Below are 17,091 nucleotides of genomic sequence, written 5' to 3' on the forward strand. Positions count from 1 at the left end.
GAGCCGAAAACAATAAGTTGATTATAGCACTGTTCAACTCATACCGTGCAGGTATGCATGCATAGTCTAGATTCTTGATAACAGATGCAGTAACTGTTCATGCGAGTTTATCTTCGAGTCTGACCTGAATTCGCTATGTGTCTTGTTTTTTCGTGCCTCTTTAAGCCTAAGTGATCGCAATGTTCGGTTTCGACTCATGTTTTGCCTAGCATACATGTTGCTATTTGGGTTGTCACATTACTAGAATCAAGTGCAATTTATTGGCAGAACGTTGGTATCAGTTTTGGGTGGGTTCTCATTGTACTTGAAATAAAATATTTCTGCAGAAACGAACATGTTAAATTCAAATTAGAGACGTTTCAAGAGCTGTTAAGCCTTTTACGATTAATTTCGGACGCAAATCTTGCGAATATTCAAAAATATCAAACGGTGGAATCATATATAAATAAAACAATTTCTGCATTAAAGGTGAAGCATAACTCATCCTCGTGTACAGAAGCTGTGTTATCAAGGAACATGAATATTCTGAAAAGATGGGAAGAGAAGACCCGAAATATTGCATTCTGCCGAAATAGGATGCGAAAAAAAGGTCAAAAGCGAATAAGTAAGAACATTTGCTCAACATCAGATCCGGAAAGAGATCGTCGACCCTGAATTCCCCCATCGAATTCTAGAGCTTTGAGAGAAATGTAGCAGATAACTGGAATCGAATGTCATAGGTTGATGACACTGTAGTTTTTATACCGCGAATTTGCATCAAAAAATAATCTTGTACCGTAAACACCCGTTACCAGTTCTATCCCCTAGTTTGTATGCCTCAAGGCTGAACCATTTTACTGGCGATCGAGCCCTCACAAAATATTCCGTGTTTGTGTGGAATATTTCTAATTTACATTTCTACACTCAATCGTCTCCCACGGCGGTTCTACACAGAAAATGCCAAGGATGGTTAGAGAGAATCATCACATTCTACAGGAGGATGAATTTTAATGAATTTATTTTTGGCGAAGGTGTAGTAATAGACGACTTATGAAAGGAAGACACATTATTTATTTAGTAACTTCTTTTTTTCCCAACTGAGCACCGAAAATTCATACAATACTGCATCCACATTCTAAACACCGAACATTATCGATTCAATGGCATTTCGGTCAGTTCAAGAGGAACCATTTCCTGCTATTTTTAACCCAGCTGAATGCAAATCACAGACGCTCGTGGAGCTTAATCTGCTTACAGATAAACCAGAGCATCTGACAATTTGAACATTAACATTTCACGGTGAAAAGCGAAACTTCCTCACGTTATACAACGTAACATCGGGGTGTGGACCCGTTTTTTGCCGATCAACATGTAAATTAGAAAAAAAAAGGCTATCAAGCATTAATATGGCAACCAACATTTTTGCAACAACATCCGAAAAGTCGTTTGACAGGTCCATCCTCGGGATTAGCCTTGAGATCGCCAAACTGGCTCAGATCTAGTTTCAGAATGACACGGGAAGAATTCATATCCGGGTTGTTCGGTGCCAAAAATAGATATGTTTTTCGAGAAAAACAACAACGGAATATAATGAAAAGGTTCCTTGCTTTTCTTTCTTCGATCATGTATTATTTGAGAAAAACGAAAGAAATAGCAGACTGGCAGTGATTCAATTGAGATGCGAAGGATGGCGATCTCGGAAATGATGAACGCCGTTCGTGAATATTCATGACCGAAAAATGTTTCCTTATTCTGTGACGCCTTTTTGTTGGACTATTCACAAGCCAATGTGAGAGAAAAATTAAGTTTTATTTGTTGGTTTCGAGTCAGATCTTGACATTCAAGACGATTTTGTTATGATGTTTTGAGATGCGAACATTAAGTCTGCCATTTCCAACATTCGAATCGTATTGATTTTCTGCTCTGTTTGCTCTATTCGTCGTAAACGGCAGCAAATAGCTGCCAAAGAATGCGATCAATTAACAAAATCTTTTGTTAGACAAAGTGTATCGAAGTGAGGAATTTGAATATCCATTCGTGATACACTTAATTAAGCAATATATCAACTTCAACCAAGATCCAAGATCCAAGATCCCCACGGTAGTGACCACCTGCCAATAATTTTATCGATCGCCAATGAATCAGGTTCTCGTGAGTCAGTCGATATTGCGTATGACCTCACGAAAAATATTGACTGGAGAAAATTTGCAGAAATAATATCTGAAGCACTTGTTTTAATGCATGAACTTCCTCCACTCGAAGAGTATAATTTTATATCGAGTTTGATTTACGAAAGCGCACTTCAAGCTCAAAAGAAACGTGTACCGGCTACCACTTTCCGACGTCGTCCTCCATCACTTTGGTGGGACAAGGAGTGTTCAAAGGTCTACCTTGAAAAATCATCCGCTTTCAAAAAAATCAGGAAAACTGGATTAGTGGAATGGTTTCGAAAGTACCAAGCTCTAGAAGCCAAACTAAAAGGTCTGATTAAAGCAAAAAAGCGTGGATATTGGCGAAAGTTCGTCAATGGTTTGTCAAGGAAGACCGCTATGAGTACTCTTTGGAGAATGCGTGGCTGGAACCATACAAATGAAAGTGAGGAATACTCTGACCGTTGGATTTTCAAATTTGCAAGAAAGGTTTGTCCCGATTCCGTTCCTGCACAAAGCGTCGTACGCGACATTCCGCTCCAATGCGACTATGAGAATTTTTCGATGGTAGAATTCTCAACTGCCCTCCTCTCATGTAACAATTCAGCTCCTGGGTCTTTTTTTTCAACTAGCAATAATCGCACCTCGGTAAAACCTCATTGGTTACTATATCGCCACTGCGCAAAGCTAGCTCCTGGGTCGGACAAGATTAAATTCAACTTGTTGAAGAATCTTCCCGACTTGGCAAAACAGCGTTTGCTGAACTTGTTCAACAAGTTTCTGGAGCTGAATATTGTCCCACATGACTGGAGGCAAGTGAGAGTGATAGCAATACGAAAACCCAACAAGCCGGCTTGCGATCACAACTCGTATAGGCCGATTGCAATGTTATCCTGTACTCGTAAATTGTTAGAGAAAATGATTCTACTTCGTTTGGACAAGTGGGAAGCGAACAATTTGCTGTCAAATACGCAGTTTGGCTTCCGCCGAGGTAAAGGGACGAATGATTGTCTGGCGCTGCTATCTTCTGAAATCCAAATCGCATTTGCTCGCAAAGAACAAATGGCTTCCGTTTTCCTCGATATCAAAGGGGCATTTGATTCAGTTTCCATGGAAATTCTCTCAGAGAAGCTTCATAATCGTGGACTTTCACCAATTCTGAATAATTTCCTGTACAATTTACTGTCAGAAAAGCACATGTTTTTCAATCATGGCAGCTTGAAATCTTCTCGATACAATTTTATGGGCCTACCACAAGGCTCCTGCCTAAGCCCCCTCTTGTATAGTTTTTACGTCAATGATATGGATGATTGTCTAACTAGAGACTGCACGCTGAGACAACTTGCAGACGATGGAGTTATTTCCATCACGGGTACTAATCCCGTCGCTCTGCAAAAGTCATTGCAAGATACCATGAACGATCTATTCACGTGGGCCCTCAAGCTGGGTATCGAATTCTCTACGGAGAAAACTGAAATGGTCGTTTTTTCTAGGAAGCACGAACCCGCCCAATTCCAGCTTCACCTATCCGGCAAAACGATCAAGCACTCGATGTTTTTCAAATACCTTGGAGTATATTTTGACTCTAAATGTACCTGGGGAATACACATTGCGTATTTGAAACAGAAATGCCAGCAAAGAATCAATTTTTTCCAAACAATAACCGGAACATGGAGGGGTGCCCATCCAGGAGACCTCATTCAGTTATACAAAACAACGATATTATCAGTGTTAGAATATGGCAGTTTTTGCTTCCGATCAGCTGCCAGGATTCATATTCTCAAGCTGGAGAGGATACAATATCGTTGCTTGCGTATAGCAATGGGGTGTTTGCATTCGACACATACGATGAGTCTCGAAGTTTTGGCAGGAGTACCCCCGCTTACTCTTCGGTTCACAGAATTATCCTACAGATTTCTCATCCGTTGCACGATCATGAATCCATTGGTGATTGATAACTTCGAAAATCTACTCCAACTGATTCCTCAGTCAAGTTTTATGTCTTTATACGATGAGTACCTTACCCACGACGTGCACCCTTCACCAGGCATCTCCAACCAAGTTTGCTTCCCATACTATTGCAATTCCTCTGTCATTTTTTATCTGTCCATGCGACAAAAAATCCATGGAATCCCAGATCATCTACGCTCAGATTCTATTCCGCCGATATTTTCGGCAGAATATGGGGGCATAGTTAGATCTGATAAAATGTTCTTTACTGACGGTTCATTCATAAACGGGTCCACTGGCTTTGGCATCTTCAATGAAAATTCCAGTGCCTCTTTCAAACTCAAAGATCCTTGTTCCGTGTATGTTGCTGAACTGGGTGCGATATACTATGCTCTAGGGATCATTGAAACACTGCCCATCGACCATTATTTTATTTTTTCAGACAGTCTCAGCTCAATAGAGGCAATCCGATCAATGAAGGTTGATAAACGCTCATCTTATTTCCTAACTAGAATAAGACAACTATTGAGTGTTTTGGTCGAAAAATTATTCAAGATTACCTTAGCATGGGTTCCCTCTCATTGTTCGATTCCGGGGAATGAGAAAGCGGACTCGCTAGCTAAGGTGGGCGCTTTAGAAGGCACACTTTTTGAAAGGCAAATTGCTCATAATGAATATTTCCACATTCCTCGTCAGTACACGCTCGTAAGTTGGCAGCGCATGTGGAGTGGAGATGAGTTCGGTCGTTGGTTACACACGATTATCACTAAGGTCTCGACGAGTGCATGGTTCAAGGGATTGAATGTAGGTCGTGATTTCATTCGCGTGATATCTCGGCTTATGTCCAATCACTACAACCTAAACGCGCATCTCTATCGCATTGGGCTCGCAGCAAACAATCTTTGTGATTGTGGCGATGGCTACCACGACATCAAGCAGTTTGTCTGGTCGTGTATCCGGTTCTATGCTGCTCGCTCTCAGCTCTCTGGAGCACTGAGAGCACAAGGCAGACAATCGGAGATCCCCGTCCGGGATATCTTAGGTAGCCGTGATCCTGATCTTCTGCTTCATCTATACCTGTTCCTCAGAAACGCCGATGTCAACGTTTGATGATGTTTCCTTCGTTGTGTCCCCGTTTTATATCCCTCCTATCCGATCGATAAACTTTTACTTAGTCGCGGCAATACATACACACACTCTTTACAGATACACGGGCCAAAGGTTGTGCAGTCCACTGATCATTCAACAAGAGCCAAAGGTTGTACCGCTCATGACAACTCTACACGAGCTGATGTTTGCGCCGGCTAGTGACTATTCTATCCTGGATTCCTCGAGTCGAGAAAGACGCACCACGCTAGATATGAGGTACAGACTAGGGGGGCGTTGCTGATTAAGGGTCAGCTGCATCCCAATAGGAAGTATCCCGTGTCGGGCACACGTACAGAGCATTGGAGACAGCAACATCCGAATTACGAAAACACTTGTAATACTAACCTCGAGTAATCGGTTACATATTACTAACATAGATAATAAGAAAAATTGTCAAATTATTGAACTCCCGGCCCCGTGAGGCTAACGCCATATGAGCCTTGATAAAAATATATATTTTGGGGGAACTTCAACTTCAATAAGCCGCTTCCAGATAACTTGGAAGTAACTTTCAAGTGACATGTAGGTCCTGGAAGTGGTCGTCTTTTGAAAATCCTATTATTATGGACGTAGTGCAACTCCTACAATGTAAGAATAGTTTTCCCAGGTCATGCGGATAAAATCACATTGATTGAATGAAGTTTTACTTTTCTTATAATATTCCACTACATAGAGAGTATTATTATGAAAGCCGAAAATTGAATTAAATAAAATTAATGAACTACATTTTCCATCAATCAATGCAAGCGTTTGAAATCATAAAAGCACAAATGACGACAAATTTCAGTATTATTGACTTCTAAATTTCAAAATCAACGTCAATGAGGTGTAGTTGTGTTTTTGGGATTTCAATTCCACTTTGAAAATTGTCCGTGTTTTGATTATGCAACATGAATAATATGTTAAAAGTTTGTATTAGAATAAAACAAAGATTTTTTAATATCGCTACGTTTAGTATTAACCCACATGTCTTCAAATGTTTTTCAACGTAACTCCTAAACATATATTTTTTCCATTTCAGCATTTGGAGCTTTTCAGCATTTGGAGGTTTTTCACATTCAGCATTTGGAGGTTTTAAGGTGCAAAAAAAAATGTTTTTACGGTGGCTAGATACTCCTCCCCCCTCTCTTAGGGGGGACTGCCATACAAATGAAGCACAAATTTCTGCATTACTCGAGAATTAATCAAGCAAATGAAACCAAATTAGGCATATGGAGGGTTTAGGGTGCAATAAATGTTTCTATGGTGGTTAGACACTCCACCCCCCTCTCTAAAGGGGGGCTGCCATACAAGTGAAACTCAAATTTCTGCATTACTCGAGAATTAATCAAGCAAATGGAACCAAATTTTGCATGTGAAGGTTTTAGGGTGCAATAAATGATTCTATGGTGGTTAGATACTCATCCCCCCTCTCTTAGATGGAGCTGCCATACAAATGAAAGACAAATTTATGCATAATCCGAAAACTAATCAAGCAAATGGAGCCAAATTCGTCATGCGAATGTTTTAGGGGACGATTAGAAGATCAATCAATGAACAGTTCAGCGATTGGACCAATGAACTTGCTCATAGCCGGGTCAGCTGGTTTACTATAAAAAAGACAATAAATTAGAATTCTTTTTTTAAATATCTCGAGAATGTCTGTATTCAGAAGGAGATTGATAATGAGCATTTTTGTTTTAAATCACATCAGGATTCAAAATTTGTGGCTAAAAATGCTTGTTAACATACAAAAATTCGAAGTTTCGAAAATTCATAAAAAAATCAATGTTCCACAAAGTTTGTCAAAAATAGTTCTACCATCTTAGACTGATTTTTCAAATTTTCTACATGACTTCTATTTTATGAGAAAGAAATAAAAGCAATAAAAAATACATATCAATTTTTTTTCTCAGTGTATATTTTTCTCACGAACATCAATACTCTATAACTCTTTTGAAGACACTATTTCGGTACGACTCATAGTTTTTTAGATATAAATTACCAAAGATTTCTCTTACTACAAGGTGGCGCATAAGTCACGCAACCGATTTGCACAAAAAAAAAAATCGTATAAAAAATGTCTCACGGTACAAAATCTTCATTCTCGACTAAAAAACGATACGAAGTTGACAACTGAACCGCTTAGGAACCAACACGCACGATAGCTGCAGCCCGATAGTTATTTTTTTCCCCTAAGTCCTTCAGTTGTTTGACTTATGCGCCACCCTGTAGAATCGATATATCCTTTTCAAAAGTTACGCTTGAGTAAAAAAAATCCCAATTGCTGTGGATAACTCATATTTCCTCCAACCAAAAATACATGTTCTTAAAATCTGCATTTTTAGGACGATATCATTTGGAATTACTTCGATGCAATGAGAACAAGCAATTACATTTATGTTATAAAATAATCTGTATAAATAAAATGATTTTGTGTCCGTTCCTCAGGATTTAACTCAAGAACGGTGCAACGGATTTAAACAGTCTGCATCAGGTTTGATGCGTCTCAGTCTGCGTTAGATTTATATGTCAAAAATAAATTATATACCTCGATCATGTACATACAAATATTTGAGTGTTCGAAATTATTTAAATCAGAATATCAATTATGTGTGGGACGAAGTTTTCCGGGTCTGCTAGTACGGAATAAATGTGTCGTATATCAAGTATATAATACTAGTATGAACGCAAAATAGTCTATCTTGAGACAGCTCTGATTGAATAAAATTGTTGGGGCCGAAAATATAGACTTTCATTGCATTTTCAGAAAAATATATCAAAAATGTTATTCCAATTTGGTTTCGTAGAAATCACAAACTTTTATACGTATATCTCTCTGTCTATGGTCCATAATACCTTGCATCAGTTTTTGGACACTCGTTTATCAATCTGACCGACCATTGTATTCCTTCATCTCTTCATCTCTGCAACATCCCTTGACATCTTTTTTCTCCTTTCGGGTTTTCGTTTAAAAGTTTCCCCATGTTTCTCGATTGATAGAAACTGTGCGTAATTGGATGGGTTGAGTAACTCAACTTTAGTTCTTTTTCGACGAAATCGACTCCGTTGTCACGGTACCACTGGAGCTTGTTTCTGCTATAGTGGCAGTTAGCCAAAGCTGGCCAAAACTTCATAGGATATCTGAGTGCTTTTATGTATGGCAATATGCGTTTCTTCAGACATTCTTCCTTAAAATGTGCATAGAATCCATTTTTACGTACGTTTCGTCGTCTATAACTAAGCATCCTTCGTATTCCGCTACAACCTTGCTGTACAACTTTTATGGGTATTTTAGCTACTAGATTATGTTGCAGCGTCCAATTTGAAGAAGGGAACCCTCTGAAGCGCCATCGTAACCTTAACGTTTGCATGGACAAAAATTGCAGTTTTTCCATGGGTTTACCATCACACGCCCTGACGAAACTGCCCATGCAGCATCAATCATAGTAACCCATGAGTCAGCAGAAAAAACTTGACAGTTCTATCAGTCGAACTTTAACCGTGATGGCGAAAACAGTGAAGCTACTCCGTTCATAAGTGTGCGCGTTCAAAGAACGGTACCCTGCCGCGTCGACAACGGACATCGTGCGCCACTTCGTGGACGCCGGATACGCTCGTTCCGGCATCTACTACATCTTGGCACTATTAGACAACAATCAGAGCATCGAAAGAAAGCCCGGTTCCGGACGGCCGACGACCCTGAGCGACAAGAAGCTCCAAAGGATGCTGAAGAGGAAGATCGAAGGAAAACTGGCTACATTGTAGCGTGCGCATGGTCGGGAGGTCTACGTCTTTCATTAAGGGTGCCAAATCAGATAACAGATCACGTTCTTATGAAATAAAGTAAGCGTTAATAACTATTTTTGCCGCGAACGGATCTAGACGATTTATATACCAAACGAATCGGAAATTCCCTAAGATTTCTTCAGCTCCGGACTGGCCATGAACGGGGAAATTTATAGTACGGAGAAATACCATAAGGGCGAAGACGCGGTGTTCTTGCCGGATCTGGCGTCGGCCCACTACTCGAAGCGATCGAAGCGAGATGGTGCGGCTAAATATCGATGTGGTACCCACGTTGGCAAACCCGCTCAACGTCCCCCAGCTGCGCCCCATCGAGAATTTCTGGGCAAACCTGAAGTGAAGATCTACTCTAACAATTTTGTCGCGAAAACTGAGAAGGAATTGATAAATAAAACAAAGAAAGAAATCAAAAACATGCCTACACGCATGTTTTTGTCTGTTATGGAGAATATTTCGGTTAACTGCCGGAAGGCCGCTTGCAAGGGCGTAGATTTTTCTTTTGCAAGTAAGCTAATATATATATATATATATATATATATATATATATATATATATATATATATATATATATATATATATATATCTTCAATGGGGAATTTATCAAACTCAATTATCTGTTTTACTTTTTTTATCACCATCCGAAAAAAGCCCATTTTTTAATGCAAAGGTTACCCATACGTAGGGGGTTTCCATCGTTGCTGGTCATTCAGAGCCAGCATCAACAAACTGGAAGTCAAAACAAGTTTATGATCGTTTTCTGTTCGTCGAGTATTTTCAGCCATTGCCTTGGTGTATGTCATTTCCGGCCAATCGGGAGTAGATTCGCTGCAAAAAATAGAAGGTCGGTTCAGGACCACGATTTTTGATGGTGTCGAAATGAACGACTTCCAATTCGGAGTCCGTTTTTCCTTTTTTCAACACTCATGGAACACAACGACCAGCAGAAAACATAATTAAAGAGTTGTGTCGCTTAGTTACAAAACCAGCTAACTCCACAAGTTTGAGAAATTCTTTTTTTCGGGTTTTTAGATCTTAGATACATTTTTCCACTTATTAGTAGCGAGAAACAGCACAAATATCGATCAATTCCCTATAAAACACTCGTCTGAAAATCATGATGTGCTGCAAAACAAGTGGCATGATGGTACATAAAATCGTCTTTCCCGTAAAATGTTTAATTTTTGGAGTTGGCCGGTTTTGCAACTATGCGACACAGTTATAGTATACATTTTAATACCGAGGTCGCCAAAACACAATAATTTTATATAATTAATAGCTGTTGCAATTGAAGGCTACCTTCCGCTATATTTTTTCGAGGTGACAAGCTTTAAACTGAAATATATTCCTCAATCAGTACGTTAATAAATTTGCTTACTGTTGTGGCAATCTGTTAAGATAAATCTCTTAGTGTAAATGAAAACGACAATGTCTTGAGTGCAAAACAAAATGTAAATAATTTAACATGCAATTAATCTCTCATCGCCAAATGGGTGTGTGTTGTAACCGTTATGTTTTATCAACAGTTAATTGCGTGTTATTTCAGAGCGAGATAATTTTCTCTCAGTATCTAATGGTACTGAGATATACATCGTATAATTGCAACGCTTTGATCTAAAAAGAAAGAAAAAAAAGATTGCAGTTGTTTTGTTTTCCCTCGTCTTTCCAAATGGTTGGCAGCCGGTTTGCTAAATATTGTCATATCATCCTATTGCCTGATTGTGATTTGTATTCATTTATAAAACGGGTACTTAATTTTTATAATTAGATCAGAATAGTTCGAGTTTTTGCTGCGTGTAATATTTTATACTGCAGATCATTGGATTTCCAACATATCATTATTTCCCAACACGCCCTCGCGCAAACACTAAATCCATCTCGCGTACAGATTATTCTTTTCCAATTTTGACGTCAATATGCGTGAATCACTTTCTGAAATTCTTGTTATGTCCGCTTGCTGTGGCACTTTTCCAATACGATTATGTGGATTTTCTCCAATATTTCTGATATACTAATTGTTTCGTGTTTTGGCAGCTACTGTTTTCTATCTTCAAATTAGTTAAGTTACGTTAAGATCTGTAAGGTTGATGTTTTAAACCATTCTTCTAATATTTCACCACTAAATACCCCTGTCAATGCCTCTTGTATCTCTGGGAAGATCCTATGTCACATATCTTCGAAAATGACTAAGAAACATTCAAATGAACGCAATGTGATGATTTCCAGCACAAGGAATGGTAGGAAACTTGTTGAAGGATATCTAAATGAAAGTATATCAACGATAAGGATAATGAAAATGAAAATAGCATGATCATGATGAATTAAACATGTTCTGCTCATATTCGTTCAGATCACTGGAAAAAGAGAGAACACACCACACATGAAATATCAATGCTATTTCGAGGAAAAAGAGGGCTCAACCAGCCGATGTCTCGACCAATCGCCGAATACTAAAGTGGCTTATTTGCAAACCAAAAACCAAAAACCCATCCTAGCAACACGCACAAATGATGGGTCTAATCTTGCACCAAACGAGTGACACTTGGGCTTCAAACCTGTTTTGGTGTTCGGAACACAGCCAACTCTCAAAACTCTTCCGACTTTTCCGGAACCAGTCGGACAACGCGGGAGAAGCTGATGCAAAAGGTTCACCTTTGATATTTTTTGTTACACATTATATTGGCCTGATTGACCGTGAATTGCTAGCGGGTGTGAGATTACCGTGTGTCTGGGCGGTTTTTCAGAGCGCGACGCACAGGAGAAAGGTCAAACTGGTCCGATCAGATATAGTTCGACCGGAGGCTGCCAAGCACGGCACATTATGAGATTATTTAAATGATGACATTAGTTCTTTGAAGAAATGAGAAAAAAAGAAACCGGCTCCGGTCACATTTTGGAAGCGATCTCAATGTGAATAAAAGCAGATGGCGGTGATTTAGTATGCGGAATACCGAGGTTAGCTATATTTAGAAGGAAGGCGGCTGCTGGCACTGGTCAATATCGTACTTTCCGAAGTTCGGCTCTCAGAGGTGATAAAATGGAAATGAATTTCAATGCAAAATATGCCATTTTCGACAGGGGTGCGTTTCAACCCGAATTGAGGGGATATCGAATAAAGGGTGTGTCACATCAAATTGCATCACGGAAAAAACGCTGTAGAAATTTAATTTTTAGGAATTATATCTTCAGCTTTCGCTCATAATCAGATAAGAGTGTACAGATCACGTTGGCCATGCTTCACTGTCAATTTTTCGTAAATTTGGAAAAATATCGTCGAACGAAAAAGAGCGTCGTGAATTAATCCTGTGCACTCATTTCGAGAATCCGGAGTTGTCACATCGGGACATCGGTAAGATGCTGGGAATCGTCCAATCCACGGTCAGCAGAGTACTAAAACGATACTTCGAGAACCTAACCATCGACCGGAAGGTGAAGAACGGCAAAAATGGATGCTCCGTCAGTGAAAAAGATCACAAGCGCGTAGTTAAGCAGTTTAGACGTGATCCGAGAAGTTCGGTCCGGGATGTCGCCAATAAGCTGAATTTGTCAAGTTCATTCGTCCAGCGGACCAAGCAGCGGGAGGGTCTGCGTACATACAAGGTTCAGAAGGCTCCTAACCGCGACGAAAGGCAAAACATGGTGGGGAAGACGCGAGCCCGGAAGCTGTACACCGAAATGCTGACGAAGCCGCATTGCCTGGTAACGGATGACGAAACCTACGTCAAAGCGGACTTTCGTCAGCTACCGGGCCTGTTGTTCTTCTCCGCAGAGGACAAATTCAGCGTTCCGAAGGAGATTCGCAAGCAGAAACTATTCAAGTTTGCCAGAAAGTACATGGTGTGGCAAGCGATCTGCTCTTGCGGAAAGCGGAGCGCCCCCCTTCGTGATGACCGGCACGGTAAACGGGCAGGTTTACCTTAAGGAGTGCCTACAGAAGCGCTTACTACCACTATTGAAGCAGCACGAGGGTCCGACCATCTTCTGGCCAGATCTCGCTTCGTGCCACTATTCAAAGGACGTGTTGGAGTGGTACGAAGCCAACGGGATCACCTTCGTGCCAAAGGAAATGAACCCGCCCAACGCGCCGGAGCTTCGCCCAATAGAGAAATATTGGGCGATTATGAAGCAGGCCCTCCGGAAGAACCCAAAAGTTGTCAAATCGGAGGTGGACTTCAAGAGAAAATGGATTTCTGTTCAAAAAAACTGCAACCTGACGTTGTACAGAACCTTATGGATGGGGTAAAGAGGAAGATGCGAGCATACGGGCTTGGGCTCGAAGTATGAATAAAAAGAAAATGCCAAAAGTTGTTTAATAGTTTTTATTTTACTGTCTAAAATTTTCAAAAGGATCGGTCAACTGGGCGAATTTCTACAGCGTTTTTACCGTGATGCAATTTGATGTGACACACCCTTTAACTATCTCGTGTTCACTTCTGATCGAACTAGATCACTGCCTAGGCTGAACGTCTGTATTCAACTGTTCGTTGTTGACTTTTAGATCGAAAATTGAGAGTATTGGCCATATCCAAACGATCGGAGGCTACTTGAGATCCTGTTAGTGGCTGCCCTACCCTTAACGGTTCAATATTCTTCGTCCAGTTGATGCGTTTGTTCCCATGGCGTTTCGTACAGTGAACTCAAACAGTTTAACGCTGTTCATTTATCAGGATCAATGATATAATGATTCCAATCGTCAATCGAGACCGTTCACAGGAAGCATATTCCTATATGAGTACAAATGAATGAGCGACATTTTGAATTGTCATTCGTCTCGTCAGTCGACCATCAATTATAATTATGTAAATGAAAATTTATCATATCCCTCGCATAAATGTTTCCATATTGGGTAAGAGAATCATAATGCACTAAAACTTGTTTGGCGTATTTTTTTGCATTCCAGAAAGCCGGCTCAGAATGCCATTGAGTGAAACTTCAGTTCTTGGAAGATCAGTCTTCCATACGTGTATTAGTATTAATAATTGACAAGGTGTGACAAGGTGTATCTTTCAATGCATGTTTTGTCAATAAATTAGGTGATTTCACAACAGGATAACTTGTTTGATCGAGATGGAAGGTTAAAGGCTATATTTGGTATTTATGGAGATATTTCAATAATAACATCAATAACATCGATTGAGATGAAATCCGAAATCAAGCCTAATCTTGTATCTGTTAATGCAAGTTTCGTTAATAAATTAAATGATTTTCATTATGTTTCATTATGGAATTCCAGACCTATTACCTTTTAAATGCCCTCATAGGAAATTTGTCTTTCGTTTCGACTGTTTTACAGTCTTAAAACAACATTCGCTGAATTATCTGCAAATCTCTTATGAGAATGCTTATGAGATGTGTATGTTTAGATGAATACCGAGTTGGCAAACGTACATTTCCTCGAATGGTGGTCACCAGAATGATAATGACATTCAGAAACGTCGAACAAAATGGAAGAGAATTTTTTCAGACTGCGCAAAATCCTCCAATAGAATATATGTACCTGAAAAAATCTAACCCTTAGAAAATCTAGCTTGTGGGTAGCAAATTTACAGCATAAATATAATCTTAACAATTATCAATACCGTTAGCGAAGAGGAGACATTTAAAAGGTTTTGTCCAGAAATTTCATTTCAATGTCTTTCACTTGTTATGAAAAGAATTGATAATCAGACAGGTGATCTGAAAACGACATATCAATTCAAAGCAAATTATTGTTTTTTAATAGAATGCTACACTTCCATGAGATTTGAATCTTGAAAGCTGATGTTTTTACATAACATTTCCAAAAATCGGAGAGGTGTTGTTTTCTTTTTTGAGTTATGATTTTTTAAATTTGGTTGAGCGGATGCGTTGAAAGGAAAATTTCCGTATTTGGTCCGATAATGATCCACATGCAGTACAAGAGCTACCAATGCGTCCCAACAAATGTACCGTTTGGTTTGGGGTCGAGAGGAATCATTGGTCCGTATATCTGTGAAGAAGAAGTTGAGAACAACATTACTGTCAATGGTGATCGTTTTGTGGGAATATGTCAAATATCTGGTTTATGCCGATAAACCAGCATCGATTCAAGCACTAGAAGACAACATCACACGTGTTATCGGTGAGGTACTAGCCGATATCCTCGAAATAGTAACTCAAAATTAAACTCCATGCATGGATCACCTAAAACGTAGTTGTTCCCAACATTTACATGAAATAATCTTTAGAAAATAAATGGGAAGGATTGGCAGATTCAATAAAATCACAGTTTAGGTCAACAATTTTCGGTACTACAGGTTGGACTCGATTATATACAGACTCGATTATATGTGATTTGATTATATACAATTTTGGATTATATACAGTTTGAATATATTTTTTTATAATTTTGAAATATGACTTATTTCATGCAAAAATGTTACCTTTTAACGTTAAGGTGAAATTTAAGTGGCTTTTATATGTACAGTGTGGTCAAAATCGTGATTTTTGAAGACGTTGCTTGAATTTTCACCAGGAATTGTTTATATCGATTTGGAAGCGAAAGTAAGATAGATAGAAGTTGGGTGTCAAAGAACAAATTGTAGAGCGGTTAGTAAACTTCAATTTAATTGATAGAAACAATCAAGTTCAATATGAATTTTTAGAATAATAACACATTAAAAATTACCAACCTTGAAGTTTTTCACTTCCAAAATGTTATTTAAATCTACTAATTTAGATGTTTTATAACTATATCCTGTACTGAATTTTTTCATCTTTCTCATGGAAGTACTTTTTAATGAAGAGCCAATTTAAGGCAACAGAGTTCGAAACAAACAGAAAGTTCTATAACTCTGTCATTTTTGAAATTCGATCATATGCGTAGAACGATTTTTTTCATCAAATATGATCCTCTATCACCTCCCGAATGAATTCGGACTTTTTATATGAGAAAGGTATTTTACGACTTTAAGGGGGTGAATCCAAAATTAAATTCTTCTTTCATATTCAAAAAACGAAAAAAAATATGCGTAAAAACGATTAAAAAATTTTGTTTTTGACTCGATTTTCAACAGGACTCGATTATAAACAGTGAAAATAAATCAGAGGCTGTATATCAGGGCCCGAAATCTTCGAAGGTGAAAAAGGAGACCGGCCTTACTCTCAGTAGCTTCGTTTCGACTAGATCTGCTTCGACAGTCGCCGCCAACAAAAAGTGACTTGACTAGGAAATGAATTGACTAGCGTTGACTAGCGAAGATGACTGGTGAACTAGTCCAGTCAGTGGTTATTTTAACTGACTCGACTAATGGATACAAATCTGCCTCTCCATTCAACTGACTTCAATCTACACTTCCATTACCCCCTGACACTAATTTTATACCCGCGTACGCAATCTTATTTTATGTCCATATAAAGAGAAACGAAAACTTGATTTCTGATGCAAAAAAGTAGTTACCCCATCAATGGACGGTTTATTGTCTACCCATCGTGAACTCAAACCAACGAACTTAGACATTTATTAAGTATGCTATAAAGGTCCTCGCGTTAGTATTAGTAAATAGCGAGCAAAATAGCGCACACACACTGCACGCTATTTTATACGTGTGAGTAATTTTCGTGTACGATACAAAAAAAAATTAGCTCACCTGTAGCGTATATCAAACCACGTTGAACTCAAACATCGATGCATGTACACTAGGGTGCCAATGAAAATGGTCATCTCGAGTTTCAAAAAGTTACCCCATAAAAAATGTTCACCACCTCGAAAAAACACCCTATGCAAAATATCAGCTCAATCGGACTTAAGGGAGAGTAGCGCAAAGCGATCAAAGTTTGAGTTTTTTGAAAATCGAAAAATCACCCAAGGGGAAAAAAAATCGGGGAAATAGGGGTCTTCGAAAAAAAAAATTTGATTCCAAATGTCTTAAAATGGCATGGCAACGTCGAGATCTAGTGTCGTCTCGAATATTTTTTTTTTATCAAAAATCGGCACTCTGGGAGTTTTTTTCGTCATGCGAAACGAAAAGTATGGTTTAGGGTGCTAATAAAAATAGTTATCTCGATTTTTCATTCGGAACTTGCTACGAAATGTTGATTTGCACAATAATATACCTGTGCA

The 17,091-nt window shown here is 39.0% G+C and overlaps 1 protein-coding gene and 1 pseudogene across 2 annotated transcripts in view; both read right to left on the bottom strand.

Annotated features, from left to right (window-relative positions):
* LOC129779399 (angiotensin-converting enzyme) overlaps window positions 1-17,091 on the bottom strand; it is a 338,274-nt gene that overhangs the window by 79,065 nt on the left and 242,118 nt on the right. The gene's annotated exons all lie outside the window — the stretch shown is intronic.
* Window positions 2,665-2,818, bottom strand: LOC129780733 (U4 spliceosomal RNA; annotated as a pseudogene).

Source organism: Toxorhynchites rutilus, chromosome 3, assembly GCF_029784135.1.
Source record: "Toxorhynchites rutilus septentrionalis strain SRP chromosome 3, ASM2978413v1, whole genome shotgun sequence".
Lineage (NCBI taxonomy): Eukaryota > Metazoa > Arthropoda > Insecta > Diptera > Culicidae > Toxorhynchites > Toxorhynchites rutilus.